The 26,690-nt window shown below is 34.9% G+C and overlaps 1 long non-coding RNA gene and 3 pseudogenes across 1 annotated transcript; all 4 read right to left on the bottom strand.

Moving 5' to 3' along the window:
- Positions 1-2,018: 2,018 nt before the first annotated feature.
- Positions 2,019-2,590, bottom strand: LOC139780522 (uncharacterized). The gene is made up of 2 exons (XR_011720268.1): positions 2,547-2,590; positions 2,019-2,478 (listed from the first exon to the last, which is right to left on the bottom strand). It is a non-coding gene; the product is annotated as an uncharacterized lncRNA (long non-coding RNA).
- Positions 2,591-2,592: 2 nt separating this feature from the next.
- On the bottom strand, positions 2,593-3,811 carry LOC139780530 (uncharacterized; annotated as a pseudogene).
- Positions 3,812-3,984: 173 nt separating this feature from the next.
- LOC139780529 (GTPase-activating protein and VPS9 domain-containing protein 1-like) lies at positions 3,985-8,162 on the bottom strand (annotated as a pseudogene).
- Positions 8,163-9,748: 1,586 nt separating this feature from the next.
- LOC139780528 (brefeldin A-inhibited guanine nucleotide-exchange protein 1-like) lies at positions 9,749-10,926 on the bottom strand (annotated as a pseudogene).
- Between the last annotated feature and the right edge of the window lie 15,764 nt (positions 10,927-26,690).

Here is a 26,690-nt window from a genome sequence, read left to right as displayed (position 1 = left end):
GATTCATCGATACCAGTTGCAATTAGACGTAAACGTCTATTTTTTTGCCATCGTGATAATTCGTTGAATGGTTTCACTCTACGTTTCATTTTCGCCAAGCAATATGATTATATGCATGCATAAAGTAAATTTGAAAACCTTTTATTATATGTTTGTTATCGTTTAGTAGGCGATTCTGTAATAATAAAGGTTATTAGTTAATAATAGGTTAATGATATATACATATAGTTAATTAACAAAATTTAAGTTAATTATATTATAATAGAAGAAAGAACTCTGATATTGAATAGGAATCAGACAATTGTAAAAAAGAATGATACTACTATTATAGTACATGCAATTATATTTTAAGGTTATTTAAGCAAATTATGATTTGTAGAAATATATATCTGTAATATAATAAATAAACGTAGTTGAATAATTATACTCACAATTTCGACTGAATTCCCCTGCTAAAAATGACCGATTGAATCCGATTAAAAATTTTGAATCCGAATGAATCTGGATTCTTGATCCGGAAATCACGGATTTATAACGATTACACCGATTGGAAACGATTGAAACGGATTCGTACTCAAGGATGTAATTTCACTCGTTTTCTATCGGTTTGAATCGGTCTTAGTCAATCGTTTAAATCGTTATGATTTTATGAACCCCGAAATCACGAAATTATAATGATTTATACGGATTGACTGACCGATTCAAACTGATAGAATCTGTGAATTCCGGATATATAAACAGGATTATTTATTACTTTATTATAATTCCATTCTTTGTACTACAAATTTATTACAATGTGCAGTATTTATTTAAATGAAAACATTTTACAGTTTTGCAAATATAGAACTCATGACTTTACCAAAAGGAAATCCTGTAGTAAGAACTCTATTACGTAAAAATTATGTGTTGTATACAATTTTAATGATTAAGGCGGATTTAATCCGATTCACATAGCTACTTTAATTACCCGATTTAAATGGATTAAGCGCAGATACGATTGAAACCGATTCAGTTGGATTCAGATGAATCCGGAAATATCGCATTAAATCCGATTCCGGTGTTGTATTAAAATTTCACGATTGATGCGGATTCAATAGGAATCATGTGGTCACTTTATTCACCCGATTAAAATGAATTGGCATTAATACGATTGAAACCGATAACGGCGGATTCAGATCAATCCGGAAATGCCGAATTAAAAACGATTTCGATTGATTTGTTATTAAAACCGATTCACTTCCAATCAGGCATCCGATTAACCGGATTGAAAACGCATTCATTCCGATTCAATTTCACCAAATTTAATGCGGAACCAATCGGATTCAATCGGTCATTTTCAGCAGGGCTGTAGCTATAAGCGATAGTTGCTAATTAAGTTTGCCACTCATATATTTCCATCTTGCAGAGGACCTCCGTAACGAGATCAAAGATGTACCAGCTGTGCAGGGTGAAGAGGTTATCTCAAACGCCCTGCCACAGCCCAATTGAGCGACTCAAATGTCATTACCGCTGAGAAGTACTTCTTGCCATTTGAGTCAGCATGTCCGAGCAACTGGATTGTCCATTGCGTTCAACCTTGAATTTTTTTTACAGTCGTTTATTAGGATTGCCCTACTTCTAAATTGAGCGCTTTTAAATGTATTATTATTAAACTACCGATATCGATATATTATTAGTAATTTAATATTAAAGCTTGACAGAGTGACGTAAACTAATTCGCTCATAGTATTATAACAAAGTATTATGCGTTCAAATTCTCGAAAGCTAGCTTCTTTACTATATATGCTCTCTCTTTATGTCGATCGATTCAGATAAAAATCTCCGAAGTCTTTCTTTCTCTCGCGATATTCCTAGAGTAAAACTGTACAAAAACTCTACGAAAGTGGCGATATTTTTCACGGATGTGGTTTGAGTATCGGCTCTTGGGAAAGGTACGTATGTAGAAAGAGTACGCCAACACAGTTTATCCTGCTAAATGGTTATCAATCTCCATAAGTTCTTTATTGTTTACACATAAATTATAGAATATCTAAACGTTTCTTTTTTTTCGATGTCCTGTGAAATTGTACAATAGAGTTACAAATAAAGATAAAGCCACACTTTACGTATAATCTGATTCAGTCTTTGCTAATGTTACATAATAACGTGCGAAAGAACTAACAGTTAGACTATTTAAGAGGCTATTTAAGAATTTTAATTAAGATACTGAAAGCATAAAACTGTTCAGCTAGCTTTACACAAGATATTGGTCTTCTTCTTTATGAAATCGTCAAATTATGATTATGATACATTTCTACATTATCACCAGCATCGAATCTAATCTTATTTATCGTGATACTCTTGAGAAACTGTTAATCCATTGTCTTAACTCGATCGCGGCGCAGAACTGCGTCCACCAATATTGTTCCTCTCCCTCCAATCGATTCCCGTAAAAGCTGTCTACATATTGAACAGTCGATACAACGACGGCGGATTAGTCTGAAATTAAGCACACGTTAACAATCACTCTTCTTGCTAAAATAACAATTTTCTTTTCAATCGCATACTTTGATTATGACATAGACCAGCACGGGAGTCAGATCGTCGGCAGCCATCGTACGTGCCATTAACCGTTGGTGTTGGTAAATCTGACGTTGAAATGTTACTCTTCACACGAGGTTCTGATCCGGAACTGCTGCTGGATGTTACGCTAGCCGTGCTTAATCGGCCTACGGTATTCCCGACTGACGCCATGCAGCTGTCCAACTCCTGATTCACAAAATTCACATTAGATGTATAACGTTCTTCGGTGGGAAAGACAACAGATTGACAGAAGGATTAAGTGAAGAAATGCAAACCTCTGTTTTCACGTCACCGTTTTGGGACTTCTCTGACAAAACAGGCGCAGAAATATGATTAGCTGATAGCAACGCCGGTGCGACTGCAGCCGCAGCGATGTAATTGTGCGCAGGTGCTTGACGTTCAACTTGCTTACCATTGTCAATTTAAAGTTTATCTATTAAGTGGACCAGCCTATCGTCCCGTAATGGTTTACTATAGTCCATATTGTTCATATTGTTAGCGTTTTTGTCTACATATTCCATTGTACTACGTCGGTAATCAGACTTGGTTCCACCACGACCTGTCACATTTGACGACGCTGGCAATGGAGATGTTGTTGGTGATGGCTGATGAACTATCGAAGTTCCTATGCCAGAATCCTCTCGAATCCCCGAAATTGATGGAAAAGTGATGCTTGAATCATCCGGACCTGGACTCAGGAATAATTATATATCAGTAATTATAGCTGCGATCAGAAGTCATCAGATATTGCTAATATTGTGTTATATAATTGTAGTATACTTACATGGAGTTGCAGATTAAAGAGTTTCTTCATTTCCCTCGGAATCAGCACGGCTTTCTATTTCGATCTCGGATCTTACCATATCATCAGACCTATGAAAATATTGTCAATGGTAATTATGAAGATATCTTACTTCAAGTAAAATCATATTTTACGAATGTAATATGTAGTATGTAATAATATACCTGGCAACACTAGCAGTGTCATCGGTATCTACTTCAGTTAATCTTTCCGAATCGCTATAGCTAATACATCTGTGCTCCAGGCTTCAGAAGCGGTTTCACTAATGCCTAACATGGTTAGCGTAGGTTCGGCAGGTAACACAGATGCAACCTGTTCAGTAGGAACAGCAAGCAATATTCGATCCTGTTGTTCAACTATTTCGCTATCTGAGGCCAACACATCCGTAGATCAAGTATTGGATACCATAGAAACAGTCTTCTCTTCCTTGGATTCTGCTATAGGCATAAAAAAAAACAATTATTTACATTATAGTTTTCTATAAAGTTATTGTATAAAACTAATTTATAAAATAAATACATTTTTTGTTAAACTAATATATAATTTTGTACAAGCTACATATGTACATACATAAAAAATAAATACACAGCATATAATAAATCTGTTATACTAATACATGTCTATACCTTCTGTTCACTGAGTAGCCCTACAGATTCCCCAATTGTCGGATCAAAAGGTATGACTAGCACGTCTTGAGAATTTTTATCCAAAGTCTCCTCTTCAGGGGCAGCGGTGCCATTAATTTCCTCCGCACTTTCGTTTGATACATTTGGTGAGAATGTAGTCATTCTTATACCACACGTCCTTTTCCCATTATAAAATATTTTAACATTACACTGTTGATAATTAAGACACATATACACATATAATCATTATTGCACTATTCATGTAATATACCTTTTCCTGCAGCAACACCTCGTTTGCTGGGTGTATCCAAGTATTCATTACTTAATTTATTATTATGCAGTAAACCCGAAGGTAATTGCGACAGCATTTCTGCTAATTGTTTTCTATCAAATGAGTTATGCGATATCGTTTCTCCATTGTTATCACTAGCGATCGTGTTCAAAAACGTAATTAAAGAGTTTTAGTTTACTTTCCGTAAACAGAGTGCTGCGGATCGTGACAGGCTTTGAAATTTATTATTGTCAATAATCTTTGGTTCCTCTTCCAGCTCTTCTGTCGCGCCATCCAACATCGAGTCTATTATAGAAGACACCGAATCCTTCTCGAACTTCTTGTAAAGATCAATAACTTTGTTATCGATACTTTAATACTTTTGTAGCGAAAGCATTTATCCAACTTGCATTATATTAAACCTCGCGACGTAACTTATCGGTGCATCGGTAATACCATAAGGCTCGGGATTAACTATAGCGGGACAAATTAAATACGTGAATACAAGATCCGTGCACATGGCGTGCACCTCTTTTGGATCTACATTTCCGTTCTTACTAAGAACCCCTGCCATTTGTCTTACAAGCCAGCAAACACTCGTAGGAAAGCAGTGTATTGTATCGCGAATGTTGACGATAAATCTCTGCGTGATACGATACAAGAAATTAACTGTCCACAGTCTGTAATGCTGTAACTTGGCTTGATACTTGGCCGTGCCTTCTTTCCCGAATTTCTTCAATCTCTCTGCAGGTGGAAATTTAATAGGCGCTTTATCCGGATCGATGTCCAGGAACATTTCATCTTCCATAAGTAACTGCACTATGTTTGTTCGTGTTCGTATGTATAATTGTGTGTGTATGTCCGCGGTGTCGGGAACTCGAATTGATGCCGTAGGTTCGTTAAGCCCAAAGAACTGCGCGGATCACTTCCCCTGCGGCCAATTATCTGCAGTAACATGAGATGTCTCAGCAGTTGGAGGACGTTTTTCTTATTATATTGGACATATAACTCGTATCTACATACCATATTTAATTATCTTCATGAATTATACATATCGCAGCGATAGGAATAATTGTCTCATTTTGTGTACAAGATTTTACTTTAGTGCTTAAATTATTATATTGCTCCCATAATCCTGAAAGTCGTCTACAATAAGCAATAAAATGACCTGGATATCCTGCAACAACGCCTACTAGCCTGAAACATTGAAATAACGCTTATATACTTTGTTTTAAAAAAATATGTAATTTAATATAAAACTTTACCTATATTGTTTTGCCAGCATTAGCATTGTTGGTAATTCTTTCAATTTACAAGACTTTGAAGCAGAACGAAGATCATCTCTGATATCTAATTCTATGAAAATGTGGCAATTAGTTTCGGTTGTTAGAACAGAGCAGCCATCACATTGACATCGTTTATTGTAAATGATTTCATGAAATTGCAATGCTTTCTGCAGAGCACGAAAACCTTTCTCTATAATTATTTTATGATTAGGCATTAACATTAATTGCACTCTTTCATGCTCGCCACACTTATCACATTTCTCCATTTGACGGGAACTTGGCATTGATTTTAACAGTTTCATCCAAACATTAGCCGGACTATCTTTTGCATCATAAGAGAACGTAAGCTCGTGATGCTCAGTTTTTGTAATACTTTTAGTATTTTCATATAAGGGTTTCAATAACATAAATCTCTCCTTATATAATTGATGACTTGGGCCAATGTCCATGAATTTCAAGACAAACTTAAAGAATGGGTTATCAGAAGTTTTGGCAATGGATAAATACCCAGGATCTTCCAAAACACCGGTGAAAACAATTTGTGCAATAGAGTCGAAAGGACAACTGTTCCTTAAAAAATATATTTTACCATCAATTTTATAAGTTCCACACAAGGACGCATTTTTTAATAAATAGCGTTTTATGTTCTTGGTGACCAACTTATTATTTAACTTCACTTCAGGATATGCACAAAAGAACTTTGAATGAGATGGTTTATGTTCAAAATACTTTTTTGTTTCTATTTGAGTAGCTTTCTGTTGTTTTACGGTCAATTCATATTTATTTTTGCTGTTGACAAGTAGCGGTGATTCATGAATAAGAGTTTCCGAATTACCTTATTCAGTTTTAATCATTTTTGCACTAGAAATCTGGTTTTCAAAATTATCTGATCCTGCATTTAGTAATGCTGAAAGTGACAAATCATCTGTATCATAGCTCGTAAAAGTAGAAATATCGACATTATCTATCTCTTCAACCAATTGCTCAAAGTTTTCATTATTCGATTCTGTCATATTATTCGAAACATACTCCGTTTTTTCTTGATTTTCATTCAATAAAAATAAAGGTTCCGCTTTTCCACGCCAGTTTTCTCTTGATAACAAATCTGAATCATTAAATGATTTAGTAGAATAATCATGTTCCATTTTTAAATTTTGTATACTGACGTCATTATAAAGTTCAGTTGGGCTTTTTGCTATTGGTCAAACTGTAGCATATTGGCGAAAATCTTTTGGCTTCCAAGTTGGCACCATTTTCTCGTTTACAACAAAATTTTGCATTTTTGCTGAAAAACTTCGTGTACCTCCTATTAAATCGCGGAGATAAATTTTGATAAAATTGTCAATTCTTTGTGGAAGTGAATAGTTTTTAAATACATCATTTTTAATATCCCGAAAGATCCTCTCACAATAGCTTGTGGTTGGATGACTTGTACAAAAAGGAATACACACTGCTGTCCAGAGTGGAAATTCTTTTCCGATTTGAAACAATCGATCGATCAATTTAGGTAAATAAAAATAGTTTAAATTTTCACCCTTCTCAATTGCTGATGATGCTGCAATTTTTATATTATCAAAAAATTCGTTGATTTTAATATTATCATCGCCTACTTCATAAACGTCATCATTCAGTTGATCATTACTGGACTCAATAATTTGCAAATAATTGTCTATATCAGTAGGACGCTCTTTTATTAACGACTCCAACTTTTCCCTTGATTGTTCAGCTGTTCTTATTCGTTGATTTACTAATTTTACACTTACGGTTGAATCTTGATAATATTGGAGGGCAACAATACACGTAAGCGAAAATATTTCGATAAAATCCTGATAACTTTGGCAGTCTATCATCAAAGCGATGCATCGAATATAGAAGTCACGTACAGGGCGCAAAGGTTGACTTTTTAAAGCAGGCCATCGACAAACCATATGGATTACATGTGCAACGTCAACCCTCACATATGTTGATATCCACTCTCGTGAAACATATTCCCCCGCCGAGGCAGCATTGAAACAAATTTCAATATATTTTTTTATAGTAATATCATTGAAAGCTTTCGAACAAGCCAATAACATTGCTCTGGAATAATCAACGACCACTTGGATTGGCTTACGAAATTTGACTATACGTAGCCACATTTTCAACCAGTGTTCAATTGTTTCAGTTTCTTGTGATTCTGTTAGTAATTGATATGCTGATAAAGACGTATTGTCAAAATGTATGGCAATCACGTATAAAAAAATATGAGCTGATTTTGTTTCCAGTGACCTTCTTAATTTCCTAACAACACTGCCAGTTGCATCAATACTAATAGATGAAGCATTTTTATGCATATTGTGATATTGTTCATAAACACTGATTTGTTCACCTGTGCCATAACACACTTTGAACGGCCAGTAACTTACTGCAGCAATAGAACCTTTATAAGGATGTTCAAAATTATACGATAAATTGCTTGAATTACATCCTCGTTCTTTATTTTTTTGGAACCTAAATCTTCATCAATTACTTCATTTTTAGCATGTTGGAGTACATCCAATGAAGGTATTATTGGTGCATCAACATCTCCAAGACGCAAATTTTCTCTCACCATTCTTTTTCGCAAATTTGAACATCCTTCTGTGATTGCTGCTTTGCCTGCCTGTTTTCGTTTTTCTCCATTTAAAGGACGCTGCAGAATTTCATGGGGTTGACCTCTAGTGTCCCGAGTTTTGACACGTATACAAAGCACACCAGTGCTGGCTGACGGTTCTGTGTCAACAACGCCTTTGAAAATATTGCCACATGTTTTACTCTTACAGCTGCCGATGATCTTGATATAATATTTGCTTTGGGAGGATGTATTTACGTCGCCTCTAACAAAAGTGTATGTGCAAGGTAGACGATATTGTCGATAAAATGCATCGGCAACGACGTTGGTCCATATCCATGGTCTTAATGTGTGATTAGATCTCTTGTTCCCTGATTGAAGTGGTTTAATTTGTTCCCATTCATTCGAATTTAATATTAAATCAAACCAAGTCTCGTTATCTTGACAAGTAGAATCGAATGAAAAATTATTACAATTAAATGATTCATTGTTATCGTCTTTAATGGAAATTGTAATGTTTATTGATGAATCTAGCATGTCAAGACCCATTCTTTGTCTTGCGATAGAAAATATTTCTCGTCTATTATATTTAACATTAACCCACCAGTTATGGGCACTCCATGCATTTTGACATCTTTTACTCATTTGCTTCCAAATTGGGTCCGAGTAATCAGCTAATTGATCATTGCAAAAATGATCCGAGAATTCTGCGAGAATAGCCACTGCAACATCCACAGTTAGTTTATTTTCTCTCGGCATTTTCTTTATAATGTATAACGTATAATAAAATACTATATTCTACCCAAGAATCAATGCTTTCTTCAATAATCTTTTGTTTCTCATCCATGATTGTTGTGTATATTCAAATATTTTGGCGCCCATTTTGAATCTTTAATGTACGAATTTTTTGATGCAATGTATCTTCCTGTTCTAGTTCTAAGTATATAATAATGAGATAGATGTATATAATAGCAACATAGATGTAATAATGATAAAAATATATGTAATCTTTCAATCTTTCGGAATTTATATGGCTGGATTGTGATTTATAATCTATGTTGATGTTATAACCTAATAAAAAACGTCTATATAAATGTCAATATAAATTCCGAAAGATTACATATATTTTTATTATCGTTATGTCTATGTTGTTATTACATATATCTATCTTATTATGTTATACTTAGAACTAGAGCAGAAATGTAAAAAGATGACATGCATCAATATTTATTACAAAGTGTATTACTTTCTTGTGTAATCTCATATTATTATATTTACCTCACTAATGCCACAAGTATATCACGTTGCACGCGATAAATGCGGGTCCATGGTGGTACCAAAGCTAGTAGAATATAAGATCTATAAGATCAACTAATATACTGAGCGCATAGCTTTTATATTTCCCAGTTTTCCATAATTCATACAAGCCGGTGTCACGTATCAGTGCCATCAGTGTTGGATAAATTTTTAATCCATCTGCTCGAAATGCAGGATTCTTGAAAAATTCCTAAAATTGATACAAAAGTATAGGTATTAATTGAAAATAATTGTACAAGTTAACATTATTTGGTAAATTAATCGACATTGGTAAATCCTGCATCATGTGAGCTATCACCTTGAATTCAGCATCTTTTGCTGGTTGAAAGCTCTCACATACGACACATACTGTATGCCCTCTATTAGTATCACGCATTACATCTTCATATATTGAATGTACACCGATTTCTAAACGTGTGCATCTATGGAATTAAAATTTCACCGATGGACTCCTTCACGCTGGGGTCCAACAAGCTCAAGTTGAGATTGTTGGTCTGGTGCGAACTGGCAGAGTGTGCGAGACGGTGGGCCCAGCAATTGTGGCCGTACTCCAGTACCTATCAGCTGCGCCAATTCTAACTGGGAGATGCATTTGACGACATCGAGCCACGAGCTGCCTATAGGTAGTTGCCATCGGTGTGAGCTACTGTGATGAGAATCTTGATGGTATCGATGTTCTTCGTCTTTATTTCGGTAATTAGTCAAAAAGGTGTATCTTGCCAAAGCTTGTACATAGGCATCGCGCTCGAGGCTCATATAAAAGATGCAGGCGATACGAATGGCACATCTAAAATATATAGCAAATAATATAAAGCACGAAATATAAATATATATATAAATAATATACAGCACAAAAGGCACAGCCGTATAAATGTATTTTCCTTCGTTTCTCAGATTTCTTCTCACCTGATACCGTCCAAGCAGAGCGACGCAATCTCTGGATCGTCGCAGTCTTGAAGTCCAACGCTGAACGCCGCGAGGACTGGCGTCCAGGCCATTTTGAACATTGGCCGCACGTGTTCCAGATGCTTCGTCGTAGTGAATGGTGCCTGAACATGACTGACAGATTCCATCAAATTCTTCGCCGCCGTAGAAATTACTTCCATTTCCATGTTCGATAACAATCGTCGTTTCTTTTCACTAGATATCAGCTGTTTGCCGGCAAGCCTGCTATTATTAGGGTTCGACTTCATCTTAATCTCGTTGCCAGTGATTTCATTGTAGATTCTAGACAGGTATTTCTCAGGGAGATCCTCACTGTCGCTGATGCGCCGATGCGCCTGATGAATGAAAGAAAATAAAAATAAGAAAAGACTCTTCAAGTCTATAATTAAACAGATTATACCATTTGATTTGATATAAAGAGCGATTCCTATGCATTTTTATATTACTAATTATTACATAATATTAATAATATTAAAATGTAATAAGCTCCAGAGCTTGACGACTTTGAGCAATCTTAGAGAGATCATTGACTAGCCTCTCGAAGAGATTCGCTGCTGAGAGATCGCAATCGTAGTTAACGTAGATGTCGACGACGCTCTGGACATCCGCACAGATTATCGTAAGCGCATGTATGACCATCCACTTGTGCTCGAAAGAGCTGCTAGAGGTCTCGAGGATGTTCATAAAGATCTCCTTGAAGAACACCTCAATCTGCATCTTAAGGTGCATCTTGAAACGGGCGAGCAGCGCCAGAAACAGTGCTAACGACAGCTCGAACACTTCCGGCACCAAAGACACGCCATTCTTCGACAGCGCGACACACAAGTACTTTAATGGCGATAACAAACATCTCGTTAGAGCGCAATATTGGACCGGCATTCTGCAAGATTCCCAGAAGTAACTAAAGCGACAAGATCTTGGAACGGAGCTTGTGCGATCGGGATCGAGAGTGCCGTCCGGCAGCGGTTTCATAGAGAGCTTGCAGAGAGCACGAAACACCAGGACTGCATCCTTTTGCAGCACATGGGTGAATTTCGCAGTTACCATTCTCAGTGGCCGCCTTGTCATCGTTGTCCTCCGGACTGCCGTTCTCCAAACTGACTTCCTCTTCCAATGGCACCACGGATTTTACTACATCATCAAGAATACTCTTGACAATTGTTTGAGAATCAATGTTATCATTACTAGGAGCATTCTCTAGACTTAGTTCAGCTTCAGTTTCGCCGTTTGCTATGACAGAACCCTCCTCCTGATGTTCCCCATCAAGCCTCACGTTCTCTTCCTCCGCCTGAGTTTCCATTCGCGCGAAGATCACGTTGATCATCTGCGTGAGAGTCGCACAGGCTCTTGTTTGATTCACCAGGTTGCGCGACGACAAGTAAACGTTGTAAACAGTACGAATGGTTAACAATACCGTACCCTCGTATACCTCCACATGCTGGCTTGTCATTACAGTCAGCAGAGCTTTAATAATCTGCAGCTGCACACTCTCATCGGTCTGTGGACCGGTGAAGCAACCGCAAATTGTCTCGACAATGCGCACAATCAGCAGCTTGTTAGGCTCCGTTGAATCAGGCACATTGCCAGTGAGATGGCTATATGCGATTAACTTCTGCAGGCAGTCCAGTGCTGTGTCACCACAATCCGTAGTGACTAGCTCTGACATGCTGATTCAAATGGCAAGAAGTACTTCTCAGCGGTAATGACATTTGAGTCGCTCAATTGGGCTGTGGCAGGGCGTTTGAGATAACCTCTTCACCCTGCACAGCTGGTACATCTTTGATCTCGTTACGGAGGTCCTCTGCAAGATGGAATTATATGAGTCACACACTTAATTAGCAACTATCGCTTATAATTACAGGCTTATTAGTCTGTATATTTATTTATTTCACTATAAAATAATTTTTAAAACGTTTATATTAATTCTGATTGCAGACGGACCTTCGGGAACACTAGCGCCTTCTTCTTTTAACATGAATAACTAAAAATCTATATTTTGGCTAATTACCGAGTTTATAAATATTTAATTAAAATTATCTGGGTGACTCACAAACCTTTTTAATCACACTTCATAACTCTTCATACGAAATACAAACGATTCCGTATAAAAACTTTTATTAATTTATCTATTTCGGCTAAATGCATGGTATAAAAATAATTAATTAATTACAATTAAACGAATGACTCACAAACCTTTTCAATTGCACTTCAAAAGTCTTCATACGAAATACAAACGATTTCATATGGTAGATTCTTTCCCGGACATTCATTTCCGGTCAAATACATACGAATAAATAATTCGAACAAAGCTGAAACTTTGTAAACAGGCTTGTTTTAGGGTACTATTTAACATATTAAAAGTCCCCATGTGTAGACGCTACGTTGCAGGCAGGGGGGGTCCAAAAGGTCCAAAAAACCAGTTTTTCGCAAATAACTCGGGAAATATCAACTTTACGGAAATTTATGTAAATATAAAAATTTTAGCTTACAAAATTCCGCACAATTTCGTTTTTTATTCAAGTCTGTACGACCAAATGGAGCAGAGATAGCATTTTTTTAAACACCGGTAGTTTTGCGACGCAACGAAAACGCGTACGCGCGTCGAGCATTTTTCGCTAATATCCCGAAAATGGACTCTCGAATTGCAAAATGTTCGAAATAAAAGTTGTAGAGAATCTAATTACGAACAATTTCGTTCTTTATTCATTTCTCTACGGTCCAAATTCGCCGAGTTATTAATTAAAAGACAATTTTTTTTATGTTGATAGTGGATGTTTTGCATGTAAAAATCAGTATTAACTCTGAAAGTATAGGTCGTACACATATAGTATGTATAATGAAAGTTAAAGAGAATAAAATTTTGAACATGTTGATGTATGCATGAATCCATTTTGGTAAAGATAGCTTGAAGTTAAGAGCAAAAAACATGAAAAAATGTCATTTTTGAGTGCATTTTGGAAAATAACTTTTTCTAATTGGTTGGAGGCAGTAATGTTATGTATTTTTCTTGAAGATATTTTAATTATCTTTAAAATGAGACGTCGTAGACCTTTTTTCATTGAAACGTTGATGAGTTACAGGCGTTTAAATATTGAAGAAAAAAAATCAATTTTTGTTAAATTAACATTTTAGTCCAAAAATATATGGATAATAATTTTTCAAAAGATTATTTTACCTTGTTTTCATTACTTTATACATATATGAACGTGCTGGAGTAGTATAAGTCCTTCGCAAAGTATGTTTTATTTAAAAAAACAGTTCATGAATATTGCTGTATTTTTGATAAATTGTGGAAAAATTGCATTATCATTCCTTTTTTTGTAAATATCTTCGTTTCTATTAACTTTACGAAAAAACTTCAAGAGGCCGAAATTAAAGCTGACAAAATTTCCTATAAAATAGAGTTTATGGCATGTAATTTTGAATGCATCGTGATGGGAAACTGGCGTTTCAAAAGACAGGTAGGTTTACGTATGTAGCAGATCATCACTATGAGTCGCCTGAAATGATGAAAAAACGTGTCCTTAACAATTTTTCTGTACTTATTGAAGTGTCAGAAGTTATTCTTGGGGTCTTTCTGAATCGTTTGGTACTAGGCCGATATTTTTAGGACCGATAGTACTGTACGTAGGTACTAAAGATTGAGAAGGGCCCAAAGCTGGTATGCGGCGTGCGGCGCGGCAAACACACGTTACGACTCGTTTTATTTAAAAAATCATAACTCACGAACAAATTGACGAAGCTTAATGATCAAACACGCAAATTAAAGCTAAAAGTAGTGCGAATGAGAAAAAAAATATGAGATAATTATTAATTAAATAAGAATACTTAATTTTATCACCTCAAATTTGGTAATTTTTAAATGGTACAGAAGGACTTTAAGGACTTAAAGAATGCTAGAAAAAGAATTTCTGAATAAGAAAAATCGAATTTGAAGTGTGACAGATATTTTTTATGTAAAAAATTAATTTTTTTTATAATCGTAGCTCTTCCCCACCTCTTCCACCTGCCTCTGAGCCATAATAGTCCTCTGTGGAATGTCAAATTTTTTTTAGCGACAAAAATATTTTAAATAGAGGAGACCAAGGCTAACTCGACATCGGGGCAAACTTGACACTAGACTTTTTGCTAATTTAAATCTATCGTAGAAACTTGCCTTTCCTACTGTAAATGCGTCTTTATGTGCCAGTATTATCAACGGGATTTGATGACATTCTGAGTTATGGTGTAATTTTTAGCGCGACATAAGCGTTTTTGATGGTGAAAAGTAATACTGGCACATAAAGACGCATTTAAGTACAGTAGGAAAGGCAAGTTTCTACGATAAATTTAAATTAGCAAAAAGTCTAGTGTCAAGTTTGCCCCGATGTCGAGTTAGCCCCGGTCTCCTTTATTAAAAATATTTTTGTCGTTAAAAAAATTTTGACATTCCACAGAGGACTATTATGGCTCAGAGGCAGGTGGAAGAGGTGGGGAGGAGCTACGATTATAAAAAAAAATTAATTTTTTTACATAAAAAATATCTGTCACACTTTAAATTCGTTTTTTCTTATTCAGAAATTCTTTTTCCAGCATTCTTTAAGTTCTTAAAGTCCTTCTGTACCATTTAAAAATTACCAAATTTGCGGCGATAAAATTAAGTATTCTTATTTAATTAATAATTATCTCATATTTTTTTTCTCATTCGCACTACTTTTAGCTTTAATTTGCGTGTTTGATCATTAAGCTTCGTCAATTTGTTCGTGAGTTATAATTTTTTAAATAAAACGAGTCGTAACGTGTGTTTGCCGCGCCGCGCGCCGCATACCGGCTTCGGGCCCTTCTCAATCTTTAGTACCTACGTACAGTACTATCGGTCCTAAAAATATCGGCCTAGTACCAAACGATTCAGAAAGACCCCAAGAATAACTTTTGACACTTCAATAAGTACAGAAAAATTGTTAAGGACATGTTTTTTCATCATTTCAGGCGACTCATAGTGATGATCTGCTACATACGTAAACTTACCTGTCTTTTGAAACGCCAGTTTCCCATCACGATGCATTCAAAATTACATGCCATAAACTCAATTTTATAGGAAATTTTGTCAGCTTTAATTTCGGTCTCTTGAAGTTTTTTCGTAAAGTTAATAGAAACGAAGATATTTACAAAAAAAGGAATGATAATGCAATTTTTCCACAATTTATCAAAAATACAGCAATATTGATGAACTGTTTTTTTAAATAAAACATAGGGCGTTTTCCACCAATGAGACACAAATAGACACAGTGTCAGACACTGGAGAGTTGTGTAAAGCTGCTTCCCTGCTGAAAATGACCGATTGAATCCGATTGGTTCCGCATTAAATTTGGTGAAATTGAATCGGAATGAATGCGTTTTCAATCCGGTTAATCGGATGCCTGATTGGAAGTGAATCGGTTTTAATAACAAATCAATCGGAATCGTTTTTAATTCGGCATTTCCGGATTGATCTGAATCCGCCGTTATCGGTTTCAATCGTATTAATGCCAATTCATTTTAATCGGGTGAATAAAGTGACCACACGAATCGTATTGAATCCGCATCAATCGTAAAGTTTTAATACAACACCGGAATCGAATTTAATGCGATATTTCCGTATTCATCTGAATCCAACTGAATCGGTTTCAATCGTATTAATGCCAATCCATTTTAAGCGGGTAAATAAAATGACCACATGATTCCTATTGAATCCGCATCAATCGTGAAATTTTAATACAACACCGGAATCGGATTCAATGCGATATTTCCGGATTCATCTGAATCCGACTCAATCGGTTTCAATCGTATCTGCGCTTAATCCATTTAAATCGGGTAATTAAAGTAGCTATGTGAATCGGATTAAATCCGCCTTAATCATTAAAATTGTATACAACACATAATTTTTACGTAATAGAGTTCTTACTACAGGATTTCCTTTTGGTAAAGTCATGAGTTCTATATTTGCAAAACTGTAAAATGTTTTCATTTAAATAAATACTGCACATTGTAATAAATTTGTAGTACAAAGAATGGAATTATAATAAAGTAATAAATAATCCTGTTTATATATCCGGAATTCACGGATTCTATCAGTTTGAATCGGTCAGTCAATCCGTATAAATCATTATAATTTCGTGATTTCGGGGTTCATGAAATCATAACGATTTAAACGATTGACTAAGACCGATTCAAACCGATAGAAAACGAGTGAAATTACATCCTTGAGTACGAATCCGTTTCAATCGTTTCCAATCGGTATAATCGTTATGAAATCATGACGATTCAAACCGATAGGAACCGATTGAAATTACATCGTTAATTGATTACGAATCCGTTTCAATCGGTTTCGATCGGTGTAATCGTTACGAAATTATAACGATTCAAACCGATAGGAACCGATTGAAATTACATCGTTGAATACCAATCCGTTTCAATCGTTTTCAATCAGTGTAATCATTTATAAAATCATAACGATTCAAATCGATAGAATCCGATTGAAATTACATCCTTGAATACCAATCCGTTTCAATCGTTTTCAGTCGGTGTAATCGTTATAAATCCGTGATTTCCGGATCAAGAATCCAGATTCATTCGGATTCAAAATTTTTAATCGGATTCAATCGGTCATTTTTAGCAGGGTGGGGTTAATCCGTCAGTAAGCAGTCCGGGTGCATTTTCAAGGCATTCTCGGGCATTTCCAGGCTCACTGCATATGGAATATGGATGAGACGGGAATTACAACCGTTCAGACACCGAATAGAGTCATCGGACGTCGAGGAGTGAAACAAGTCGGGCGAGTGACTTCTGCGGAAAGAGGAACCCTCGTAACTATTTTTTAATAATGTTTCGCATAAAAATTTTGAATAAATTTTTATATTTTTCTCTTAAAAAACAATTATTAAGATGTATCCTATCATTTTTCAGGATTAGATGTACGTATATGTATTGAAAATGCAGTGTGACGGTTAGACCCCGGCATTTTTGAGATTTCAATTTTTCCACCGTTGTCGTTTTTGCTCTATACCGGTTAAACAAAGCGACGTAGATAAAAATTTCCTATATAAATTTTGTAGCTAAAGGTTCACTCTTTACAGTGGTATACCACATTTAACTAAAATTATTTATTTTCTTGTTAAAAATCGGCACCGAAAAAAAACTGACGGTTAGGCCCCGGTCTCCCCTACTTTGACAAATAATATATAGAATAATATAATTAGGAATAATTAAAAACCTATGTATCTTTTTTAAGAATAAAGAAATGTTTATTGCACTACATATAATTTCATTGCAAACATTCTGATACAATTAATATTCGACATAAAGTTAATATCGAATTTAAACTTCTTGACAACTTGTAAACTTACTACTCTTACTATCGAAGTTAATATCGAATTTAAACTTCTTGACAACTTGTAAACTTTTATTACTTGTAAACTCTCACTTAAACTTATACATATATTTAAATAAAATATATTAATTAAAAAATGTAACAAATAAATATTTCAGAAAAAAAATTATTTTACTTAAACTTATATTTTAACTTAAATTTTGTACTTTTGCATTTTAACTTAAATTTTGTATTTTAACTTTTGCATTTTAACTTAAAAATTTTGTACTTTTTCTTTTGCATGTTAACTTAACTTTGTACTTTATTAGCCTTGTAATTAATTAATCTTGTAATTTATATATTTATCTTAATTAGATAACAGATTTGCATTGATCCTTTTGGTCTGGGTGATTAGTTTGGATATTAATAAAGATGTTATTTTTTTAAATGTGGAGTAGTTGATAGATTGACTTCTTTACTGCAAGTTAAAATAAAAACACAATTAATTTAATAAAGATTACTTTCATGAAATATAACATATATTTGTTTACCTTAATCTGATTCTGATGACACGTTTTGAACATTTTCCTTGTTATCCAAATATTTTTTCAAAATCTTATATTTTTGCTTTTCAACTTCTAATATTTCAGCGTATAATATTTTTTTTTCTTTTAGTTTGTTTTCTGCAATCTCGCGTCGTTGTTGAAGCTCTTGTTCTTTAAATGCAAGTTGTTTTCTTTTTAATTTAATTAATTCTTTTTTGTTTTCCATAAAAGTAGCATTTTTTTCATCTTTTATACGATCACGTTCTCGCTTCATTGTTAAACTAGATTTTTTGCCGAAAGTCCGACACTCCGACAGTCAAAGCAAAGTAGTCAGACTGCCGCGGACCGTCGAGACGAGCCGTCGCGTCGAGCCGGACCGCTGCGACGCCGGCATTGAGCGAAGCGCGAGGCGTCCATTTTCCGCGAGGAGGTAGGCCGTAGGCGTCATCGTTGTTATCACACTCGTCATTGTTGTCGTTATCGTTCTCGAGTGCGGAATAAAGTGCGAAATGTGAATAAGACACGCCGCGTTCGAGCGTACGTCGCGAATCTGTGCGATCGATAGTGCGTAATAGATTGTTAATATAATTACACGATTATATTGATCTACCTTGAATTCGATTAATAAGCGATTGGAGGTCTCCGCGGACTCCGAGGCCAACTCCGAGGCCAACTCCGAGGCCGACAACCCCAATGCTTATGGTGCAAATGGCTGGACCAGCCAAACGTTGCAATGGAAAGAGGTGATGAAGAAAGCGCGTGACCTCGAGACCGATGGCCGAGTAGGCCTGATAGAATTGGATAGAAGGTTGCGGATCTTGGAAGCGGAGACGGACGGACGCAGCGCACGCTAGGTAGACACGCGAGTAGACGAGTAGACGAGTAGACGATCGTCTACTCGTCTACTCGTCTACTCGCGTGCCGGACTTTTTGGGGACCTAAGTCGTCTACAGACGATTCCGAGTCTCGACATCGAACTCGCGAAACTCATGTTCGACCGTTAGACGCCGTGCCGTCGTAAGCGGTGAGATCCCGACGACGGGCAGAGGCGCCGTACGGCAAACCGGGCTCGTGCGACGACCGGCCCGCGAGGACCGGCCGCCTAGTAGTGTGTCACATTGTTTTGAGCCTTTCGACTCACGAGACTCCTAGAGATATCATTGCCACCTTTGACTAGAGAGGATACGGCCTTAGAGGCGTTCAGGCATAATCCCTCGGATGGTAGCTTCGCACCACCGGCCGCTCGACCGAGTGCGTGAACCAAATGTCCGAACCTGGTTCCTCTCGTACTGAGCAGGATTACTATCACAATGACTGGTCATCAGTAGGGTAAAACTAACCTGTCTCACGACGGTCTAAGCAATGTGCAAGTTTCTACTTGCACACATAAAAACTATGAGGAAGCAATGTGCAAGTTTCTACTTGCACACTTTTTTTTATTGTGATAAGCTTTATTGCGGCTAATATCTGTTATATTAATATCTGTTATACTATTACAAAAACCAATTAAATAATTAATGTTTTTACTAAAATAATCCCTACTAATTTTTACACTACATGGTCCATATATGGACTTTCGCATATGGACCTTTGATCGCGTATAAAGCTGAATCTAATCAACCAAATCTTAATGAATTATATATGAAATAGGGGTAGAAAAGACCGAAGAATATAATAAAATTAGAAACAGTCCGATATCTTAAAATTTGCGAAAGTTAGAGTTATTATAGGCATTTCTAAAAAAATTATGGACCTTTGATCGCGTATAAAGCTGGGTCTAATCAACCTAATCTTAAAGAATTATATATGAAATAGGGGTAGAAAAGACTGAAAAATATAATAAAATTAGAAATAAACCGATATCTTAAAATTTGCGGAAATTAGAGCAACCACAAACTTTTCTACAAAAATTCTAAATTTTATTAAAAAAGAACCGCTTTACCGATCATCACCAAATTCAGTCCCAACCTTCCTTACATGATACTCTATCGGTTAAAAAAAAAATGCATCCCGATATCTCAAAAATTACGGAAGTTAGAGCATAAACAAATAGCAAAAGCGTACATACACACACACACACACGCACGCACGCACGCACACACAGACATTTTGTACAAAAGTGATTTTTCGACGTTTTAGAACATTCTAAACACTTTGCCAAAGATAATTGAAAAAAATTTTTTTCACGAAAACAAAGCAAATAAATTTGCTTCCTTTATGAGGAAGCAAAATTATCCATTAATGAAAAATTAAATTTTTCCTTCAAAAATAAAAAAAAAATTTGGCACTGGTTTCAAGAAAATCGGTTAATTAATACTTATTATTTCTCGAAATTTGAATAATTTCCAAACCGGTTTCCAAAAAATCGGTAACGAAAAATTATCCATAAAAAAAAATTCAGTTTGATATCTCAAAGTTTGCGGAAATTGGAGCATACTTTTTTTAAACAGAAATCGGAAACCCCTTTACTATTAGCAATTTTTCTAATTCTATTACATTCTTTAGTTCTTTCTACCCCTATTTTATACATAATTCTTTAAGATTCGGTCAATTATTTCCCGAAAAATTGGAAAAATTTCGGAACCGGTTTCCAAAAAATCGGTAACAAAAAATTATACACTTTATGGCAATCCCCGAAAAATTCTACCCCTACTTCATAAATAATTCTTTAAGATTCGGTCGATTAACGAATGAGTAGTTCGCGGACAGACAGACAAACAGTCGGGTTTTATATTATAGTATGAAATATGATATAGATATAACATATATAAATTTTCTTCCTACTTCATATACAATTCTTTGAAATTTGGTCAATTATTTCCGGAAAAATTGGAAAAATTTCGGAACCGGTTTCCAAAAAAATCGGTAACGAAAAATTATACACTTTATGGCACTCCCCGGGAAATTCTACCCCTACTTCATATACAATTCTTTGAGATTCGGTCAATTAATTCCCGAAAAATTGAAAAAATTTCAGTACCGGCTTCCAAAAAAATCGGTAACGAAAAAATTAAAACTTTATAGCACTCCCCGGAAAATTCTACCCCTGTTTCATATACAATTCTTTAAGATTCGGTCAATTATTTCCCGAAAAATTGGAAAAATTTGAAAAACCGGTTTCCAAAAAATCGGTAACAAAAAATTATACACTTTATAGCACTCCCCGGAAAATTCTACTCCTATTTCATATACTTTTGGTAAAAATTCGGTCCACTAACGAATGAGATTCGGTCAATTATTTCCCGAAAAATTGGAAAAATTAAAAAAACCGATTTCCAGAAAATCGGTAACGAAAAACTATACACTTTATGGCACTCCCCGGGAAATTCTACCCCTATTTCATATACTTTTGGTAAAAATTCGGTCCACTAACGAATGAGTAGTTCGCGTACAGACAGACAGACAGACAGACAGACGGACGGTAATTATATATATAGATGATCAAGCCATTGTGTGTTTTTCCAACTCAATTTTAGTTTTCGCAATTTTGGAAGCTGTTCCACAAGATGAACGTTTCTTCTGTTTAGGATTAATATCAGTTTTATTTACTGAAAGAGATAATGGATCTGCAGTGGTCTTTTCGGGTGATTTGCTTGAAGATTGAAGACGACTTTTTTTTTCTAAATGTTTAGTAGTTGATGGTAAACATGAAGATTCAAGAAGCCTTTTTTTTCAGATAAAGAAGTTGATGCTTTAACCTTTTTACTGCAAACTTTGGATGATACAGTATAGTTTTGATTGGAAGTATCTTTATTTTTACCAAAAATATCATCTATAGGTTTGTTACGTCAAACTCCGGAATTTGTAGATAGCAAGGAAAAGGCTATCTAGAGGAGGGGAGATAGGAAGACGTAACGAGATCTTATCGTATCTCGGGTGCACGCTGGAAAAGGCGCGTGCCTCGAGACGAGTGCACGTTTCGGGAAACTCCAGTCATGGGTCAACGTCCAGAAGGGACGCTATTACGCCTACTGAGAGTTTCGTGCACTCGTGATCCTGTTTTTGGTCAAGGATATTATCTCTTTTGCCGGGGATCGGACCTTGTGCGATCTTTGAGAGAGCGAGGGAGCTGAGGACGAGGTCTTATTCTAAGAAATGACTGGTATTCATTTTACAATTAATATACGTTTCCCGCGGAAAACAGTTAAATATGAACTTTATATGGACCTTAATAAAATCTCCATTTAAATTTTATTTGATTTAAATTAATGCTGAATAACTGCATTAATATGGCTCATATTTGTTCTATATATAAAACTTAATTAAGAATATAAGAAGAAATGCCGATATACATTTCGATTAAAAATCTCGAACATATGAATACATGTCGTATATTCTTAATCGACGTGTATACTCGTACGTATGTTTCGTAGTATACAAAGTATATATACGTACTTCTTACAGTATCATTTCATCATCAAAATATTCGTATTTAATTTGGCTTAATAAGGATTTAATTAGCTAATATATTCAATTTAAATATTAATCTTATTGAAACCATATATGAAATTAATAAGTTGTACATTTTATTCAAATTTCATTAAATTCAAATAAAACTTTTATATGTTCTTAATATGTTGAATTCAAATAAGACCTTTATATGTTCTTAATAAGTTCTAAATCTAATTTAAATTTAATTAAATTCAAATAAGACCTTTATACGTTCTTAATGAGGCTTTTAAGGCACAGCGCGCACGCACCTGGGGCTGGATCCTTGAATTTATTCGCAAGAAAAACGTATGCGGAAATTCTGCTCTTATAAAAAAGTTGCAAGTTGATTAACTAAAAGCCATGCGATCAACTTGCAACTTTTCTGTAAGAGTAGAATTTGCGCATACTTTTCTCTTGCGAATAAATTCAAAAATCCAGCCCCTGTTGTAGCTTGCCGAAATTTTGCGGTTTCAATCAACAGGCAATGTTTTTCAAACGTTTTGTAATATGTGTTTAAAACTGATTTTCAAATATTTTTCAAACGTTTAAAAAACATTGTCTGCTAATTAGGATAATAATGGGATTAGAGAATATGGTATCAACAGAGAATGAGTTATAAGATTAAAAAAAACGTTTATAAATTACAATTATTGTGTTTATATTGATTTGCTTTAAATCCAGTGGTACAAAAAGAAGATATGTAAACTTCTGATAAAATTAACGAAATGCGCAACACTTGCGCAGTAATCGAATACATAAAAACAAATATTAATCGCTAGCAACAAAAAGATTGATGCAGTTGCACAAAATATTAATCACCATAAAAACCAAGAATACAATTTGCTAGCTCAAAAGAATAAAAATAGAGACATTTTTTATATACTTAATCAAACTGAACCCTTATGGAAAAATACACTCAACTTTTGGTGTTAACCGTTAAAAAAAACACCATAGAAAAACTCTTAAAGTTGGGTGTGATTTCGGATCAATTGAAGGTTAACCATCATTTGAAGGTTAATCTTCAATTGGCGGTCCGAAATCACACCCAACTTTAAGAGTTTTTCTTCGGATGATGATGGTTAACCTTCAAGTGATAGTTAACCTTCAATTAATGATTAATCCTTAAAAAATGACGGTATAAACCCTAAAAATATGAACCCTCAAATGAAAGTAACAAATATGGCGTCCCAATGAGAATCTCTTAAGGAGGGTGGTTAGTCAAATCAATTTGATAAGAATTAGTTCAATGGAGAATATTCGTCTATGGGAATCTGTCGTCCATATATGCCAAAGTTGAAGATAATCGTCTGCATGGTTGTCGAGTAATTAATTATTGAAGTTATACTCTTGTCTCTCTCTTATACACGGGCGACACAGCAAAAATGTTACCTAACCTGTAATGTAACTCTCGAAAGCATATTAAATATTGCGATATTATATACGCATCAAGATCTTGTAGAGAGATTAGACGAAGAGGAGCTAATCAATTCATTTATAAAGAAAAAAAACTTGCACATTGCTTCCTCATAGTTTTTAAGTGTGCAAGTAGAAACTTGCACATTGCTTCCTCATAGTTCTTAAGTGTGCAAGTAGAAACCTGCACATTGCTTCCTTTAAGTTTTTAAGAGTGCAAGTAGAAACTTGCACATTACTTTGTCATAATTTTTAAGTATGCAAATTATTTTTAAGTGTGCAACCTGCACATTGCTTCCTTATTTATTTTTAAGTGTGCAAGTAGAAACCTGCACATTGCTTTCTCAAAGTTTTTAAGTGTGCAAGTAGAAACTTGCACATTGCTTCCTCATAGTTCTTAAGTGTGCAAGTAGAAACCTGCACATTGCTTTCTTTAAGTTTTTAAGAGTGCAAGTAGAAACTTGCACATTACTTTGTTATAATTTTTAAGTATGCAAATTATTTTTAAGTGTGCAACCTGCACATTGCTTCCTTATTTATTTTTAAGTGTGCAAGTAGAAACCTGCACATTGCTTTCTCAAAGTTTTTAAGTGTGCAAGTAGAAACTTGCACATTGCTTCCTCATAGTTCTTAAGTGTGCAAGTAGAAACCTGCACATTGCTTTCTTTAAGTTTTTAAGAGTGCAAGTAGAAACTTGCACATTACTTTGTTATAATTTTTAAGTATGCAAATTATTTTTAAGTGTGCAAGTAAAAACCTGCACATTGCTTTCTTATTTATTTTTAAGTGTGCATTTTAAGTGATAGGGGTAGAAAAAATATTTTTTTTAGGCAGAAATCAGTAACTCTCACCAATTTTCGCGAAATTCAAAACAATCTTCCTTTAATGATACGTTCTATATATAAGATTACATATATAACTTGTACACTTTTTAGGCAAAAATCGGTAACCCCTTCACCGATCATTGCCAAATTCAACACCAACCTACCTTTAATGATACTTGCGATCTATCCATAAAAAAAATTAAGCTCGATATCTCAAAATTTGTGGAAATTAGGGCAATCTTGTAGATTCTTTTAGATAGAAATCGGTAACGCCTTTATTATTAACAATTTTTATTAATTCTATTATATTCTTCAGTTTTTTTACCCCTATTTTATATATAATTCTTTAAAATTTGGTTAATCAATTCTTAAGTTATAGAAATTTTAGTAAGTTTGGCTGTTTTTTTAACAGAAATCGGTAACCCCTTTATTATTAACAAAATTTATTAATTCTATTATATTCTTCAGTCTTTTCTACCCCTATTTCATATATAATTCGTTAAGATTTGGTTAATTAGTTCTGGAGTTATAGAAATTTCGGTAAACTTAGTTATTTTTTTTAACAGAAATCGGTAACCCCTTTATTATTAACAATTTTTATTAATTCTATTATATTCTTCTGTCTTTTCTACCCCTATTTCATATATAATTCGTTAAGATTTGGTTGATCAGTTCTGGAGTTATAGAAATTTCTGTAAATTTGGCACAGACATACATACACACATACCGACATTTTTTTTAATGCAATATTTCGACGTTTTAAAACACTCTGAACATATTGACATTAAAAACTCAAAAAACAATCTTTTCTTTGGTTTCTTGTACCCCTATTTTATATATAATTCTTTTAAATTTGGTTGATTAGAGCCAACTTTATACACAATCAAAGGTTCATATACGAATTTACGAAAACAAAGCTTCCTCTATAAGGAAGCAATAAGAATTTAGTGAAAATAGGTGCAAATAACTCTTTACATATTTAGGAAAAACTTTCTCGAAGACTGAAATGATTCGTCTTTATAGTTATCAAGAAATTGTAAAAATAAAAAAAACAGGACCACATTTATTATTTCCACATTTCAATGTGGATAATAACGTATTTGGGTTTCAATTGTACAAACAACTCTTTTTAAACCTTAAGAAACAGCAATTAAATGCATTCCACATATTTATTTGCTAAAATTCGTTTATTTCACGCGACGAAAATCTAACCTATATGCTTTCCCCCTGCCGCGCCGCCTGCCTCGCACCGAGAACTAACCAACCTCCTTAAGGACTCCGCTCGCTGAACCGGATTCCTCGCCTCGATCCTCCCTCTCGGACGCTAGCTGCCGCAGCTCTCCCTTTCCTGGCGGTGAGCTCTCCCTGGTGATCCGACTCTCGCTCGGTTAGTCTCCAGAACACGCGCCGCAACGATCAATCCGTCAAGAAAGAAATAACGGACTCGACACGTTCGAAGAAACGCAAGCAAGTGCGGCCATGACACCTAACGAGTGAGGAAGGAGGCGGGGGCTCTTTGAGAGTGGCGACTCGCGCGTCGCGCCATCTAATGTGAAACGATCGGGCGTTGTAAAACGCGAAAAGAATTCGAGCGCAATATCTGAACAAATTATTTAATTTTTAATAAGTCCAATTATTAATATTTATTTTCATAATTGAACTTATTTTTTATTTTGATAAATGTAAATACAAATATCTCTCTTATTGTATTAATATTTAATATTAATAATTTAATTAGTTGCTTAATTTAA

The sequence above is a fragment of the Temnothorax nylanderi genome, unplaced genomic scaffold, assembly GCF_030848795.1.
Source record: "Temnothorax nylanderi isolate EJ_2023f unplaced genomic scaffold, tnyl_v1.0 TNYL_tig0283_pilon, whole genome shotgun sequence".
Taxonomy (NCBI): Eukaryota; Metazoa; Arthropoda; class Insecta; order Hymenoptera; family Formicidae; genus Temnothorax; species Temnothorax nylanderi.
The sequence above is the reverse complement of the archived record's forward strand: the minus strand, read 5'-3'. Positions and strand labels throughout refer to the sequence as shown.